We start from the raw sequence: 15995 nt of genomic DNA on the forward strand, positions 1-15995 counted from the left end.
AGGAGGGAGGAGGCCACAGAGCCCGTGCTCTGACGTTACATTATTCTCCAGGGAGAGCTGCTTAATGGCACCTAACTTGGCTCAGGCTGCTATGGGCCAACCCAGAAATCCAATTTCCTTCCATTTTGATGAATGATTCATAAGCTCTGAAGGGTTTGGTTCCAAGTTACAAAGAGACCAATTTTCCTCACCTGCGCTCTACTGCAGCCGAGGGCAAATGAGATTTCATAAGCAAAAAAGAGGAGACAGACGCAAACATGAATTGTTCCTGAAAAGGAAGCCTGTTCCCCGACAAAGACTGGTGCTGCTTTACTACAATCAGTCCAAAAGACTAAACAGGAGGAGACTGCGTATCTTCATCTGACGTGGCCCAGAGCCAACTTGTCGGAAACTTCATCTGCTCATGGAAGAGGTAGGAAAAATATGAATTTGGAACACAGTTATGGTCTGTAATTTAAAGAGGCAGGCACAGACACTATTTCTAAACAAGCTAGTGCTGTGTTTAGTATTGCAATCTGTCAGACTCTGGCAGAGACCAGAGGGCACACTCCCACTGGCTCAGGAGGAGAGTGTAACGAGGGTAGATAGATTCGAGGGAAACAGACAAGGATGGTGCAGCAATAGGGCCAGAAACAGCAGAGCCACTTATTACCACCCTGGGTCTAGGGTGAGGGGATGGACCTGGGAGAGAGCAGCTGTATGGCGAGGGCCACCTGACAGGAGCTGTAGGATTTGGTAGAAGAGCACAGCCAACCCACACTGCCAAGGTAGGGAGATAGCCGAGGGCATAAACACGTTCCTCTTGACTTCCAATCTTGATGCCGTCCATTGGCATCACCCAATCACACGTCCAAAGACAAAGGAGCTGGTGGATGTAGAACAGAACAGAGCGTGAAAAATGGAGTGTGGATCTTGAAGGATATACAAAAAATTGTTAGCACAAGGATCCTTTACATGTTCTATTTTATGTGAGAACATGCCATGTGTTGTGGGTTGAATTGTGTCGCACAAAAAGGTATGTTCAAGTCCTAATCCTTGATATCTGTGTATGTGATCTTATTTGGAAATAGGGTCTTTGCATAATCAAGTTATGACAAGGTCCTAGTGAATTAGGGTGGGCCCTAACCCAATGACTGGTGCTCCTACAAGAGGAGGAAAATTTGGACACAGACTCAGGGAGAATGCTATGTGACTACAGCGGCGGAGATTGAAGTGATGTATCTACAAACCAAGAAATGCCAAGGATTGTCAGCGATCACAAGACGCTAGGAAGAGGCAAGAAGGCATCTTCCCTTAGAGGCTTCAAAGAGACCATGGCCCTGCCTGTCCCTTTATTTTGGACTTCTAGTCCTCATAACTGTGACTCAGTAAATACATATTGCTAAGCCATGCAAATTTGTGGTAACTTATAGCAGCCCGAGAAAACTGATTGATAGACCATGTGTTCAATAGATCATAGATCCTGTATCAGCATCAACATGCAAGTGTTACTGTGCTTCAGAGAAATATGACAAATGAAAATCTACTTCTAGAAGCAATGATTTCAGGAGGGACGAGTTATTTTTTTCAAAATAGAAAGGGCAGTGTCACTAACATTCACTAGTGTTCACGAATTTGATGGTGCTGACCATTCCAGATGACCAGCACCTGGGCAATACAAGATGTTCCTATAACTACCCTACAAGTGACATTTTTGCGATTATCTTAGAAACTTTTCTAAATACTCTAAAGCAATGGTTCCCAGCCAGGGGCTATTTGCCTCCCAGGAGCCATTTGACAATGTCTGGGGACATTTTTGTTGTCACAATTGGAGAGTGCTACTTGTATCCAATGCATAGAGTCCAGGGATGCTGCTAATTATCCTAAAATGCACAGGCTAGCATCCCACAAAAAAAGAATTATCCATTGCAAAATGTCAGTAGTGTTGAGGTTGGGAAACCTTGATCTAAAAGAACACTCCAGGAATATAAGGTGGGAAAATAATTTGTAACTGCAGAAACAATGAGCACATCCACATTAACCCTAATGAAGATTATTAGTAGAAGGCTTATAAGGGCACATCTCAGAGATGGTAGACTCTTTCTCACTAGGGACTGCAAACATAGGCTCCATGGTCCACCTTTCACTCTTATCAACATCATTGTTAACTCTGCTTTGGTTTCCCATTCTCTGAAATGGGGACCAAAAATAGCGTGTACATTTGCTAGGAAGAATAAAGGAGGGGGAGTCGGCCTGGTGGCGCAAGCGGTTAGGTGCGCGTGCTCCGCTGCGGCAGCCCGAGGTTCGCAGGTTCTTATCCCGGGCGCGCACCGACGCACTGCTTGTCAGGCCATGCTGTGGCAGCGTCCCATATAAAGTGGAGGAAGATGGGCATGGATGTTAGCCCAGGGCCAGTCTTCCTCAGCAAAAAAGAGGAGGATTGGCAGATGTTAGCTCAGGGCCAATCTTCCTCACAAAAAAAAAAAAGAATACAGGAGAAAATGTAGGAAATGTGCTTAACATATTCCCTGTTGCACAGTAACTTCTCTAATAATGTCAACTATCATTATTATCATCACTATTATCACTATGATTATTAATATCATTGCTACCATCTAAGTCTCAGGGGCCATGCTTCCCACCACTACCTTGCCCCAGAATTAACTCTCTCACCTCATTTCTGAGTTTTCTCTGTTTTGCTATTACGAGATTTCATGAGATTTCTGGAAAAATGAATTGCTGATCTTAGACAAAAATTCTAAAACCAACTCGAAATCTACTTCCACAAAAACATATCAAACTGCAACTAAATGCTAAATGGTAGTCGTATTTTCTTTGAATTACTAAATATCATTACCCAGACAGACTCAGGCTTCTGTTCTCCATTTCCCTATTTTGTAAATTGGGAAATTTGGTTTTTTTCTTGGTTTGGCAAGAACAATCCTGGATTTTTCACTTCTCAGTTACGTGTCTAAGAAATGTTTCTATTATTTTATGTAAATTAAGCTGGTTACATAGTTCAGTAAACAAATTTAAATTTGTTTTCACTTATCATGAGTCTTTTAAAAAGACAGAAGACTGCTTTTCCTAAATCATGAATTTGGCCAGGAAAAAGACATTGATCAGTCTCTGTAAGCAGAGGTTTTCTATACTTTATCTCATGTAATTCTCATAAAAACCAAGGAAAGGAGGTGGTTTTAGTTTTGGTTTTGGATTATGAAACTAAGTCTCTGAGAGATTAAATAACTTTCCAAACATCACACAGTTTCTACATGGCTGAGCCTGGATTTGAACCCAGAGATGTCCTTCTTCAAAGCCCGTACCCTATCCAGAACAACTCATGCTGCCAATGAGCAATCTGCACTCTGGGCCCTCACTGGTGATGTTGAGAAGAGCAACCAGAGATCCCTTTAGGGGACTCAAGAAGGTAATCGTAGTGAATGTTCCCCACTGGACTGCAGTGGCCCTACAGGAGGGTTTTACCTAACACTTCCTTAATGAAAACCTGTTGAAGAGCAGCCACTTCTCTCATCAAAGTCTATCTCTCTAACACGTCTAAAAACAATTTTGAAACCTCCCAGTCCTTGTCCTGGTACCAAATCTACAACTCTTCTGCCCCTTTATTTCACATGCGACTTGCTTCTTGCACCCACACTGCCCTGCAGTTAACTGTTTGTCTTAGAGCTCAGAGGGCAGAAATGCCTGCTGGAGCAAACGCACTCTGCTTTTCCAAAGGGAGATTCCAAAGAAAGCCATGCCAAACCAAATCCACACAGGATGGGGAGAGCATGGTAATGTTCATCTTCTTTCCCTCGTGCTCTCAGATGGCCGCATCCTGAGTTCATTCCGTCCCATCTTAATTTCTTCTAGGCCTTGGGTACACAGCCAAAGCTCATTTTCCTGACAGATTCTGTGATACTTTCTTTCACACATACTGTAATTTGCTGTTAAAAGGATGCCAAAATAAACCAGAGGAAGACTTAATAGGTAACATTTGTTGAGCACTCATGATGACCTAGGCACTGTGCTAAGCACTTCTGTGGATCATCAACAGTATATACATATGGAGGGAAAAGAAGACGAGTGAGAGGAACTCCTTCTGAAGTCTGACTTCCAGCAAATGTGAAGAAGGAAATGCTACCTACTAGCAGCAGAGGCCTGCTGCTGGTTAGGTTTATCCTGGCATCCTGCAACGTTGAGTCACTGGCTAACCAACATCCTGACCTAGTTCTTGTCTCCTAAATGATGGTCTTTAAAGGAAAGGAAAAAAAAATACTTGCTAGACCAGGACTAAGTTTGACATTCAAAGCTTATCAGAAGTTCACATAAATGGCAATATTTTAAAATTAAAAGGTTGCATGATCTAAACTCTACAAAGAGCATTTATACTGTGAAGAATATTTGTGGCTACATGTGACCACAAAGCAGCTTGATGCAGAGCGTCTTTTTCTCACTTGGATGCTGTTGCATACTCACTTTTGTCTTTTGGCAAAACAACCTACTGCGAGAAAAAGTAACATCCCTTTTAAAATTCAGAAGTATGGGGCCAGCCTGGTGGCGTAGTGGTTAAGTTCACAGGCTCCTCTTCAGCGGCCCGGGGTTTGTGGGCCCAGATCCCAGGCACAGACCTACACACCACTCATCAAGTCATGCTGTGGCAGCGTTCCACATACAAAGGAGAGGAATATTGATGTGGATGTTAGCTTAGGGACAATCTTCCTCAAGCAAAAAGAGGAAGATTGGCAACAGATGTTAGCTCAGGGCCAATCTTTCTCACCAAAAAAAAAAAAAAAAAATTTAAAAATACATTTTTTCCAAGCAATTATGGATAATTTCCCCTGATAGCATCTTAACTGTTTTGCTATTACTTGGCGCACATATATATGGAAATACACATCATCAGAATCTCACATATATTAATAGCACAGTAGCTTTTTCACATAATCTTACTTGTTCTTCAACACTATTCTGATAAGTAAGCAGGAAAACAATTTCAAAATGCCCTCTAAGCTATGGTGAGAAGTTTAAAGACAGCTTATTTAAGCTGTCTCGAAGAATTGGGCATTCTTAACATGAGGTTCTTAAAAATGAAAAAGAAGCAGGTCTAGTCAATACAGAGAATAGACAAAGACAGAAGTGGCACCATCTGCCTACCCGTCCTCTTCTCTCTCCTCTCTGGTTCCAGGACAGGATCCCCTCAGGGTTCTGGCACCCAGTAACCCCCAGTGGATGTGGTTGATACTGAATGAGGTGCTGACAGCCCCTATCCATAGCTGACTGTAGAGACAGGGAGGATGGAGATAGAGATGGAGACGGAAATGGTGGTGAACATGAAAATAGATAGAGACAGAGACAAGAGATAAATAGAGATATACATCCTATATCAGAAGGATGTAGTTGGACTCAGAGCATCATCCCACATTTGAGATTTGACACCAACTGCAGCATCCCTGTCTGTCACCTCCCTGCCCCCACTGCCTTGCTCCCTTCTGCCCTTGCTCCTGTCCCCCATTATCAGCACCAGATTTCACTGATTCCTCTCGCCCTGAAGCTGCTACATCAGACTCAGGCATTCCTAAGGTTCACTCTGTGAGGAGTGTGGCCGTGGAGGGAGTATGTGTAAGGACTCGATTGCTTGTTTGGTTCAGGGATTCAACATTACTGACATTTAGGAGCCATAACTTTTTTTTTTTTTTTTTTTGGTAAGGAAGATCAGCCCTGAGCTAATATCCAATGCCGATCCTCCTCTTTTTTTTTTTTTCCAGAGGAAGACTGGCCCTAAGCTAACATCCATGCCCATCTTCCTCTACTTTATATGGGACACCGCCACAGCGTGGTGTGACACACGGTGCGTGGGTGCGAGCCTGGGATCCAAACCTGTGAACCCCGGCCACCGAAGCAGAGCGCGTGCACTTAACCGCTTGTGCCACCGGGCCGGCCCTAGGAGCCATAACTTTTTATGGCCAGATTTTACCGGCCAGTACAAAGCTATTTCTGATCCATGGTACATTTTAACCAAAAAATACTGACCATCACAACCTAAAGATTTTAGTGTGCCTTCTATTTTGACCTTCCTTTACACTCTATAGGAAATTTCCTATTTGTAGGCTTATGGGATTATCAGGAGAAGAACTTTAATAAATATCTTAATAGCAACTATCCTGTCTTCTAGTTATATATGAGGAGACTGAGCTTCCAAAAGGTGCCAAGCTCACCCAGCCTATTATTTGACAAGTTGCAGCTGCTGCTCATGTCTCTTGAGCCGAGTCCAAGGCTCCTTCTACGCTGCCATACTGCCTGATCTTCTGAGTTCATCTTCCCAAGGTTTAATTAGTTTGGCTGCAGTTTCTCATATTTGTCAATAGTGAAGTAAGCAACCTAATTCTTTACTAAATTCCTGTTTCTCTCAGGAGAACTGATTTCAGATAAGCCAGGGACGAGTCCAGAATTGGGATCTGGGCTATTGAAGTCAGGCCGGCCCGGGGGTTGGGGAAGTTATAAAGGTTGGGGAGAAGGTCAAGGGGTCCTCTAGAGAGCAAGCTGCCCAGAGAAAGGCTGGGACCAAGGAAGACCCTTTCTGAGGAAGGCGCCTTTCAGAGAAAGGGCCTATGGGCAGGAGGAGGAAGAAGAGATTCCATGCAGCTTGCCCTCAGCTGCTTTCCTGGCTAAATGCAGTCATCACCCAGAGAGGTCCTGGTCCCGAGAGGCAGAGGAAGAGAATGCAAAGGAGTAAAGATAGAGGAGGAAAAGAGAAGGAAAGAAGTCAGGCAAAGGGAAGTTATGGAAACTGTGACAGATAAAATTTATCTTAGAGAAATGTGATCAGGAAAACAGAAAAGTAGAAAGAAATATGGGCACCATGTTTTATATTGCAAAAACTCAAAAATAGGGAAACTAGGTTTGACAGTGATTCCTAAGTGGGGGAAACAATGACTTTCTGCTTTTCTATTCTTCTGTTTAGGTACAATCCCAAAGAATCTGTCCATCCTGGGCCCGATACCCATTCACCTCAGTAGGCAACATACAGCTGATGTGGATGGGTGGTTCCCAGCTGCCCCAGTTAACGTGTTAGAGTTGATAGACTCTTGTGCTGTGATTGCTGGGGGCTGTATTCCCATTCTGCATGGGTGGAAAAAAAGAAGAGATAACACAACCAAGTGTGTGCGGGCAGGAGCCTGCACGACCATTCACTTGGCAAAGTACTCAACCAAAAATCCAACATCTAATCCTTCTTTTCACATTTGCCTGTCTGCTCCGTGTATTTGTTGGCACCTCCCATGGATTGACAAAGAGCACATGCGGCGATCTGGACTTTGAGGTGTGCACACAAAGCTGGTGCTTTCTCACTTTAATTACACACATACTTGGCTTTGAAAATACCTCTGTGTATTTAGTGCACAAGGAAAGATATTTTAGGTTTAAAGCGAAGAATGCTGCACCACCCACCGCTTTAATCTCCCCTAACCAGACCCCAAATCCCATAGCAGTGGCTCATGTAGCCAGATAAGCCATGGCAACAAATTTACAAAGCCCTGGTTAGACTCAACGCTATTCTCTCACCATCTTGCTCTTCAAGTTTAAGGTTTAGAATAAACACAGAGGAAAGGCTGCAGTGAAGTTTCTGGAGCAAAGGGTAGCTGTAGGCAAACGACTATGGCCAGCTGCGTTTCGATTGTTTCATTGCAATGGCAGGGAATGAAGTGGGCCTGGTAGTGTCAGGGCTGATTTTTCAGGAATTTTTAGAATAAATATTAGTGTAAATGTGGGTAAGAAGAAACAGTAGTTTTAGCCAGAGAGGTCACTGGAAAATTCTAAGTCATCTAATCAGGACAATAAGAAGAATGCATGATTATGATATTGAAACTTACGAAACTTGACTAACTCAACCACTGATTCAACTATTCCAAAAAGTCATTGTATCGTTTTCTGGTTTACATATTTTGTACATGTGTTATGTTTTATTTTATGTTAATTGACTAGTGATTTCTTTGTAATTTATTAAACATCCTATTCATTAATCAGTTTTCTTAAGTCCATGAACAGGATTTCAGCCAGATCAATTTTAAGCCACAGAGCCAGTAACAGTTTAATTCTGAAAAATTATATGCAAAAGAAATATGAGAAAAAAACTATATTTCTCTCAGTTTTGTAGCAATTGCGGTAGGTAAATTTTTAAGTGTTTATAAAGTAAAAAGGGTAGGGTTATTTATGGCTAGTTCATCAGTGTTTTCTTCCCAGGAAGTTCTCTAAATGTGCCAGATTCCTTGCTATTGATAAGGCTCTGAGTTTATTTATAGGTTAATGTTGGAACATCTTTGTTCAAGTGTAGGCTCCTCACCCACCACTGTGTGCTCCCTCCTCTCTGAACATGCATCCATTTTTTCAGCAAATGTCTGTGGATAGACATTCACATCCAATTACCCGGAACTTCCAGGCAGATTCCCTCCATCTTTTATCACTGTCATCTCTACATGGACGCTTAGGTGATAACATTTCAGATACACCAATGTTTTCACAATGCAAGTTGGACGCTAACCTCACAAACCTTGACATGTAAATTTATCATAGTTTTATCTCTTTTTCTTTTAATCATTATGGCCTTAATATTGTACTGTTGCTGATTAAACACAGCACTAAGTAGAAAAAATACAAATAATTATTGAAATCATTTTTAAGTTATTCAAATACTGCTATAGTTGATACTAAAATTATTACTAAGGAATGCCCTTTTGTATGAGGTCCATACCTCTTTATCTTTGCTCTCCATTGAATACCAGCAGCAGACTGAGGTCAACTGCAGGGGCATAAATCACTATTGATCTAAAATAAAGCTATTTAGACAGCTTCAAGAACCTTATCTATACCCCAGTAGTACACCATTGCTCTTCTGATAACTAGGTTTTCCCCTCGTTTACAAGCATCTGTGGATCTTTGCCCTGGGTTTCTTCTATGGTTCCATTTTCTCAGTACCAAATCTCATAACTTACCTTGCAATGACAGTAGTAGTAATAAAAATAATAACACATTTTTGAGAAATAATAAGAACACATCTTTGAGTAATAATAACACGTTATTGAGTCATAATAATAGTAATTGAGTTTTTTAAGTATGTGCTACATTAGGACAGTTTTCTAAGTGCTTGACATATATTAATTCACTTAATATGTGTACCACAGTCCCCTCCTTGCCAGCCTTCCTTCTAAGATTGTAGACTGACCAGGACCTTGGTCCAGAAGCAAAAGCCTCACTATGCATGGATAGCTGCCTAGAGTTATTTGTCCCTTTATTGAAGTATTATCTACATCAATTTTCCACCTGACTTCAGGACCCCTAATACTTCATTTTATACCCTCCCACTCACCCTTGCTGTAGTTTGCCCTGACTATAACTTCAAGACAGACAGAACTTCTGCAACCAGAATCTGCAGTTGGTCAGTTTCCTAGGAAATCCCTGCCCCCATGGAGGAAGGGGGGAATAGGAGGCAATTGTAATGCCAGACCCTCCTCTCCTCACCTGCCCTGTTCTGCTGTGAGTTACTGACCATGTCCTGGTAGATCCTGAAACGTGTCTCTCTACGACATTAATGTCAGGGCCGAGCATAAGACCCGTGCCAAACATCACATGTCTACAGGGAACTAGATCAAATTACCTGGATTCACAATAATTCCACATGGCAAGAAGCTATAAACAGGGGCTTATTGCATTTATTTGCAAAATATTTAAAAATTATCTTTAAAAGGCCTTCCTTCAGAATAGATGATAAATACTGGCCGGAAACCCAAAGTATAGCAATCAGCATGTATGAAGTCGTCAAAAGAATATAAAGCAAAGATACATTTAATCAAGAAGAATACAACCCTTTCTGAGTCATGGTAAAGAAGTGAGGAAAGGTGGAAATAGATAGACTTGGAGTCAGGCAGACATGAGTTTTAATGTTGGTCTGCCACTTACCAGCTGTGGAGGTGAGGAATTTAACTTAAATTCCCAGTCTGTTTCTTCATCTGTTAAATAGGAATGCTGCAACACTTCCTGTGTTACAGTGTTGTAGTGGGTTTCAACATATTGCATTTCAAGTGCCTAAAACACAGTGTGGCACAAGACATATGCTCAACAATGGTGATGATGATGGTGATGGTAATGGTGGTGACTACAATGATGATGGCCACGGCCATAGACAATGGAGATGTGCTATTCAACTCTCTGGTAGAAACCACAGGATGAGCATTTAGTCATCGCTGAATGAATCTTCAAAAGAAAAGAATGGAGAAAGGAAAAGGGAGGGAAAGGGAAAAAAAAGAGCTAAGATAGGTTAAAAACTGGAAGAGGTAGAAGAAAAGTACAGCAACCTACAAAACCAGCACCATGAAAATTTCCAATAAGCTTCATCAAGGTGATTTTTCTTTTCTGAGCCATTACAGACCATATTCAGTATCAACTTGGGTTGCACTGATGACCCTTAACCCAGCTAAGCCAGATGTTTGCGCTATTTTTAAAAATACCGATTCTCAGGGAATTTTGCAATGATTTAAATTAATCACATAAATCTAAAGTTCTGTACTACCCTAGAAACCCATGTTATAATTGATTTGATTTACAGGCTGACCGTACAGTACATAGAAATAAAGGATAAAGAATCAGAGCATTTGCAAGTACCTAGAATGATGCTTACCTAAGAACAGCAAAACCAGGATGTAGTGTATTTACAAGTGAGACCTAAAAGTCTGGGTATATTCTATCTGGACATTGCTGAGGCAGAAACTCCAAATACCATCCAGTCCTAACCACAGAAGACAATCCTCATGAGAATTTTGAAAAGAGAAGTTGAGTCATATGTTGGAACAAATGGTGGGGTTTTTAGCCTCCCACAGCACCAAATCGTGGAAAGATTTCAGAGATTGTATAAATTAAATGTTACTGTGATACTGAAAGCTATGCCACTGCTATTTCAAATACCAGCAGGGTCACCCATGATGGATGGGTTTCTGCGGAGCTCCCAGACTGTACAGACTAGGAAGAAGGACCTGGCCACCCACTTCTGAAAAAACTGGCCATGAAAACTCTACGAATAGCAGTGAAGCATTGTCTGATATAGTGTCAGACGGTGAGAGGATGGTGCAAAAAGACCAGACAGGGTTCCACTCTGCTGTCCACAGGGTCGCTAGGAGTCAGAATGAACTCCGTGGCACTGACAAAAATAAATAAAATATAAATATCAAAGTTCATAGCTCCCTTTCTGCAAGCAATGTTTATCTTTGTTTGTGTGAAAAACTGAAAATCAAAATGTGAGTTGGGATTAGCTATACCATCCATAGTAATGTGTCTGAATTTGTCAATGAGGGAAAAAAAAGCAAATTTCGAAATGTGTTATTTCATTAAAATCAACTACCCATTCTCCTCCCTTTCTGATTTTTGTTACCTAAAACGATTTAGCCCTGTTCTTCATAATCCAGATCTGTTTAATCCTCAGCTCTCATATCCTCCATGTTCTTGCCTGCTCTAACCTTTAGTTGCAAACCAAATCAAAAACTGTAATTGAGAGTTTTCATTTATGCTAAGTTTATAAGAGGCAAAAATGTGACATAACTTCCAAAAAAGGTCAGTATCATCTTCAACTGTATTAAGTACAGAATGAGAAATGTGGTGGGCCCACTTTTGTAGAAGAACACCAGACTTAAAGTATTAAATTATTATATCTCTTAAAGATTTTAGAGATTCAACATATAATACCCATTTCTTCCATTCCTGAGTTCAGAACCAGTTGAAAAATGGAGACCATGGCTTAGCAGTTGGGTGCACACGCTCCACTGCTGGTGGCCCAGGTTCAGATCCCAGGCGCACGCAGACGCACCACTTCTCCAGCCATGCTGAGGCCGCGTCCCACATGCAGCAACTAGAAGAATGTGCAGCTATGACATGCAACTATCTACTGGGGCTTTGGGGGAAAATAAATAAATAAATTAAAAAAAAAAAAACAGGAGACTGAGGAGTGACGTCAGCATCATGGCGGAGTGAGCTTTCCCGTGAACTCTTCCCCTGATAAGATACAACAAAAGGAACAGTCACAGACCAACAATGGACTCCCAGACAGTGAAAAGCTAGATCAGAAAGATCCACATTGCTGCACATCTGAGAGTGGAATGTGCTGGGCCCCCGGAGTAAGTGGGGAGAGGTAAGGAGAACTCCTCTCCCTCCCCATCAGATCAGCGATCCAGGCTGCACGGCTCCCAGAGAGGGGGGAGCGGCAGACCTCTGCGGGGAAACCATAGCTCTTCGGCTCTCTCAGCCAGTGGGAAACTCCCACATAGAGGACTCAGAAGAGCCACAGGGCTACCATCAACATCTGAGCACCCCAGAGAGCAGATAACGGATAACAAGGGGTGAAGGAGAAGCCCCCCAAGCCAGGGAACCAAAGGGAAAAAGAGAGAGACCCCCCCACCCGCAAACCAGACCCTGCAGCTCAGCTGACCAGGCCAGACCAAGCGATCCACAGCAGACCAGACCAAACAATCCAACCCACGGATCACAGAGGAAAAACCACGGCAGAGCACAGGGGACTTAGATTACACAGCCCTTTACCACCACACAGTGGCGGCAGGTGGAAATTGCAACCAGAGATTTCCAGGATGAGGAAAAACAAAGCCAACACAGGAACCACAATGCAAAGATACATGAAATCACCAGTCCAGAAGGAAAACGACAAGCACCCAGAAACCAACCCTGAAGACACAGAAATCCCTAATCTAAACAACAGAGATTTCAAAATAGCTATCATAAAAACACTCAACGAAATACGAGACAACACAGACAAACAATTCAATGAGATTAGGTGTTTCTTCACAAAAGAGATTGAAATCATAAAGAAAAACCAATCAGTGCTGATGGAGATGAAGAACACAATGGAGGAGATAAAGGAGAATCTGGAATCTTTAAAGAACAGAGCTGACAATATGGAGGAAAGAATTAGCACTTTAGAGGATAGGAATACAGATATGTTCCAGATGGAAGAGGAGAGAACTAAGACTAAAAAGAAATGAAGAAAGTCTCCGAGAAATATCTGACTCTATTAGGAAATGTAATATAAGAATTATAGGTATTCCTGAGGGAGAAGAGAGGGAAAGAGGAACAGAGAGCCTATTCAAGGAAATAATAGCTGAGGATTTCCCAAATCTGGGGAAGGAGCAGGAAATACCAGTAAGTGAAGCCAACAGGTCACCTAAATTTGTCAACAGGCAAAGGCCCTCTCCACGACACCTAGTGGTAAGGCTGGCCAGAGTCAATGACAAAGAAACAATATTAAGGGCAGCTAGACAAAAACAAAAAATAACGTACAAAGGAACTCCTATCAGGCTCTCAGCAGATTTATCAACAGAAACTTTACAGGCTAGGAGAGACTGGAATGATATATTCAAAATACTGAAAGACAAAAACTTTCAGCCAAGAATACTCTATCCAGCAAAAATATCCTTCAAATATGATGGAGAAATAGTAACTCTCCCAGATAAACAAAAGCTAAGGGATTTCATGGCCACGAGACCCCCACTACAAGAAATACTCAAGAAGGCCCTCAGGCCTGAAAAAAAGAAGAGAAAGGGAATACACAGCTTGGAGCAAGGAGAAAAATAGGTAGATAAACTCAGAAAAATAGTAGATCTTTACCGGAATAGGTTAGCAACCACTTAAATACCAAAATCAAAGATCAAAGGAAAGAATTCACCAAAAATAAATTTAACCTCATCACTGTAAACACACAGCCACAGCACAAGATAGAATAAGGTATAACAAGAACGACTTAGAAGGGGAAGAGGAAAGTGATTGAATTGACTTAATATAAGGAAATAGGAGGCGATCAGATAATGGAATATCTCATACACAAGATTTTTTACACAAACCTCAAGGTAACCACTAAACAATAATGAAAACAAAACCACATATGATAAACAAAGAGAAAACTAGAAGAGTCATAAGACAGAACAACCAAACTGAATTGGCAGTCTGAAACAAATGGCACAAGAAACAAAGTAAATGCAAAAGAACTGGATAATAAGTGACAAAACAGCAACATTAAGCCATCATATATCAATAATTACCCTAAATGTAAATGGATTGAACTCTCCAATCAAAAGATACAGAGTGGCAGGATGGATTAAAAAGCAAGACCCAACAATATGCTGCCTCCAGGAAACACATCTCAGCACTAAAGACAAGCACAGGCTCAGAGTGAAAGGATGGAAGACAATACTCCAAGCTAATGGCAAACAAAAGAAAGCAGGTGTTGCCATACTCATATCAGACAAAGTAGACTTCAAGATAAAACATGTTAAGAAAGACAAAGAAGGGAAATATATAATGATAAAAGGGACACTCCACCAAGAAGACATATCACTTATAAATATATGCACCCAACATAGGAGCACTAATGTACATAAAGCAACCATTAACAAACCTAAAAGGAGACATTAACAACAACACAATAATAGTAGGGGATCTTAATACCCCACTTACATCAATGGATAGATCGTCCAGACAAAAAGTCAATAAAGGAATAGTAGACTTAAATGAAAAACTGGACAAGATTGACCTAGTAGACATATACAGAGCACTCCATCCAAAAACAGCTGACTACACATTCTTCTCAAGCACGCATGGAACATTCTCAAGGATAGACCATATGTTGGGAAACAAAGCAAGCCTCAACAAATTTAAGAAGATTGAAATTATAACAAGCATCTTTTCAGATCATAATGCTATGAAACTGGAAACGAACCATGAAAAAAAAACTGGGAAAGTGACAACAATGTGGAGATTAAACAACATGCTACTAAACAACCAACGGATCATTGATGAAATTAAAGGAGAAATCAAAAACTATTGGGAAACAAACGAAAAGGAAAATATGCCATATCAAACCATATGGGATGCAGCAAAAGCGGTCCTGAGAGGGAAACTCATAGCGATACAAGCCCACCTTAACAAACAAGAAAAAACTTTAAATTACACCTAACAGAACTAGAAAAAGAAGAACAAACAAAGCCCAAAGTCAGCAGAAGGAGAGAAATAATAAAAATCAGAGCAGAAATAAATGAAATTGAGACCAAAAAAACAGTAGAAAGGATTAATGAAACAAAGAGTTGGTTCTTTGAGAAGATAAACAAAATCGACAAACCCTTAGCCAGGCTTACTAAGAAAAAAAGAGAAAAGGCTCAAGTAAATAAAATTAGAAATGAGAGAGGAAAAATTACAATGGATACCATGGAAATACAGAGGATTGTAAGAGAATACTATGAGAAATTATATGCCAACAAATTGGACAATCTAGAAGAAATGGATAAATTCTTAGACTCATACAACCTCCAAAACTGAACCGAGAAGAAATGGAGACTCTGAATAGACCAATCACAAGTAAAGAGATTGAAATAGTAATCAAAAACCTCCCAAAAAATAAAAGTCCAGGACCAGATGGCTTCTCCAGTGAATTTTACCAAACATTCAAAGAAGATTTAATACCCATCCTTCTCAAACTATTCCAAAAAATAGAGGAAGATGGAACACTTCCTAAATCATTCTATGAGGCCAACATCACCCTGATACCAAAGCCAGACAAAGACAATACAAAGAAAGAAAATTACAGGCCAATATGGCTGATGAACATAGATGCAAAAATCCCCAACAAAATATTGGCAAACCGAATACAGCAATACATTAAAAAGATCATACACCATGATCAAGTGGGATTTATACCAGGGACGCAGGGATGGTTCAACATCCGCAAATCAATCAACGTGATACATCACATCAACAAAACAAAGAATAAAAACCACATGGTCATCTCAATAGAAGCAGAGAAGGCATTTGATAAGATATAATATCCATTTATGATAAAAACTCTCAACAAAATGGGAATAGAAGGAAAGTACCTCAACATAATAAAGGCTATTTATGACAAACCCACAGCCAACATCATAATCAACGGGGAAAGACTGAAAGCCATTCCTCTGAGAACAGGAATGAGGCAGGGC

This window comes from Ceratotherium simum, chromosome 12 (genome assembly GCF_057802395.1).
Source record: "Ceratotherium simum simum isolate JZ-2026a chromosome 12, ASM5780239v1, whole genome shotgun sequence".
In the NCBI taxonomy this organism is placed as follows: Eukaryota; Metazoa; Chordata; class Mammalia; order Perissodactyla; family Rhinocerotidae; genus Ceratotherium; species Ceratotherium simum.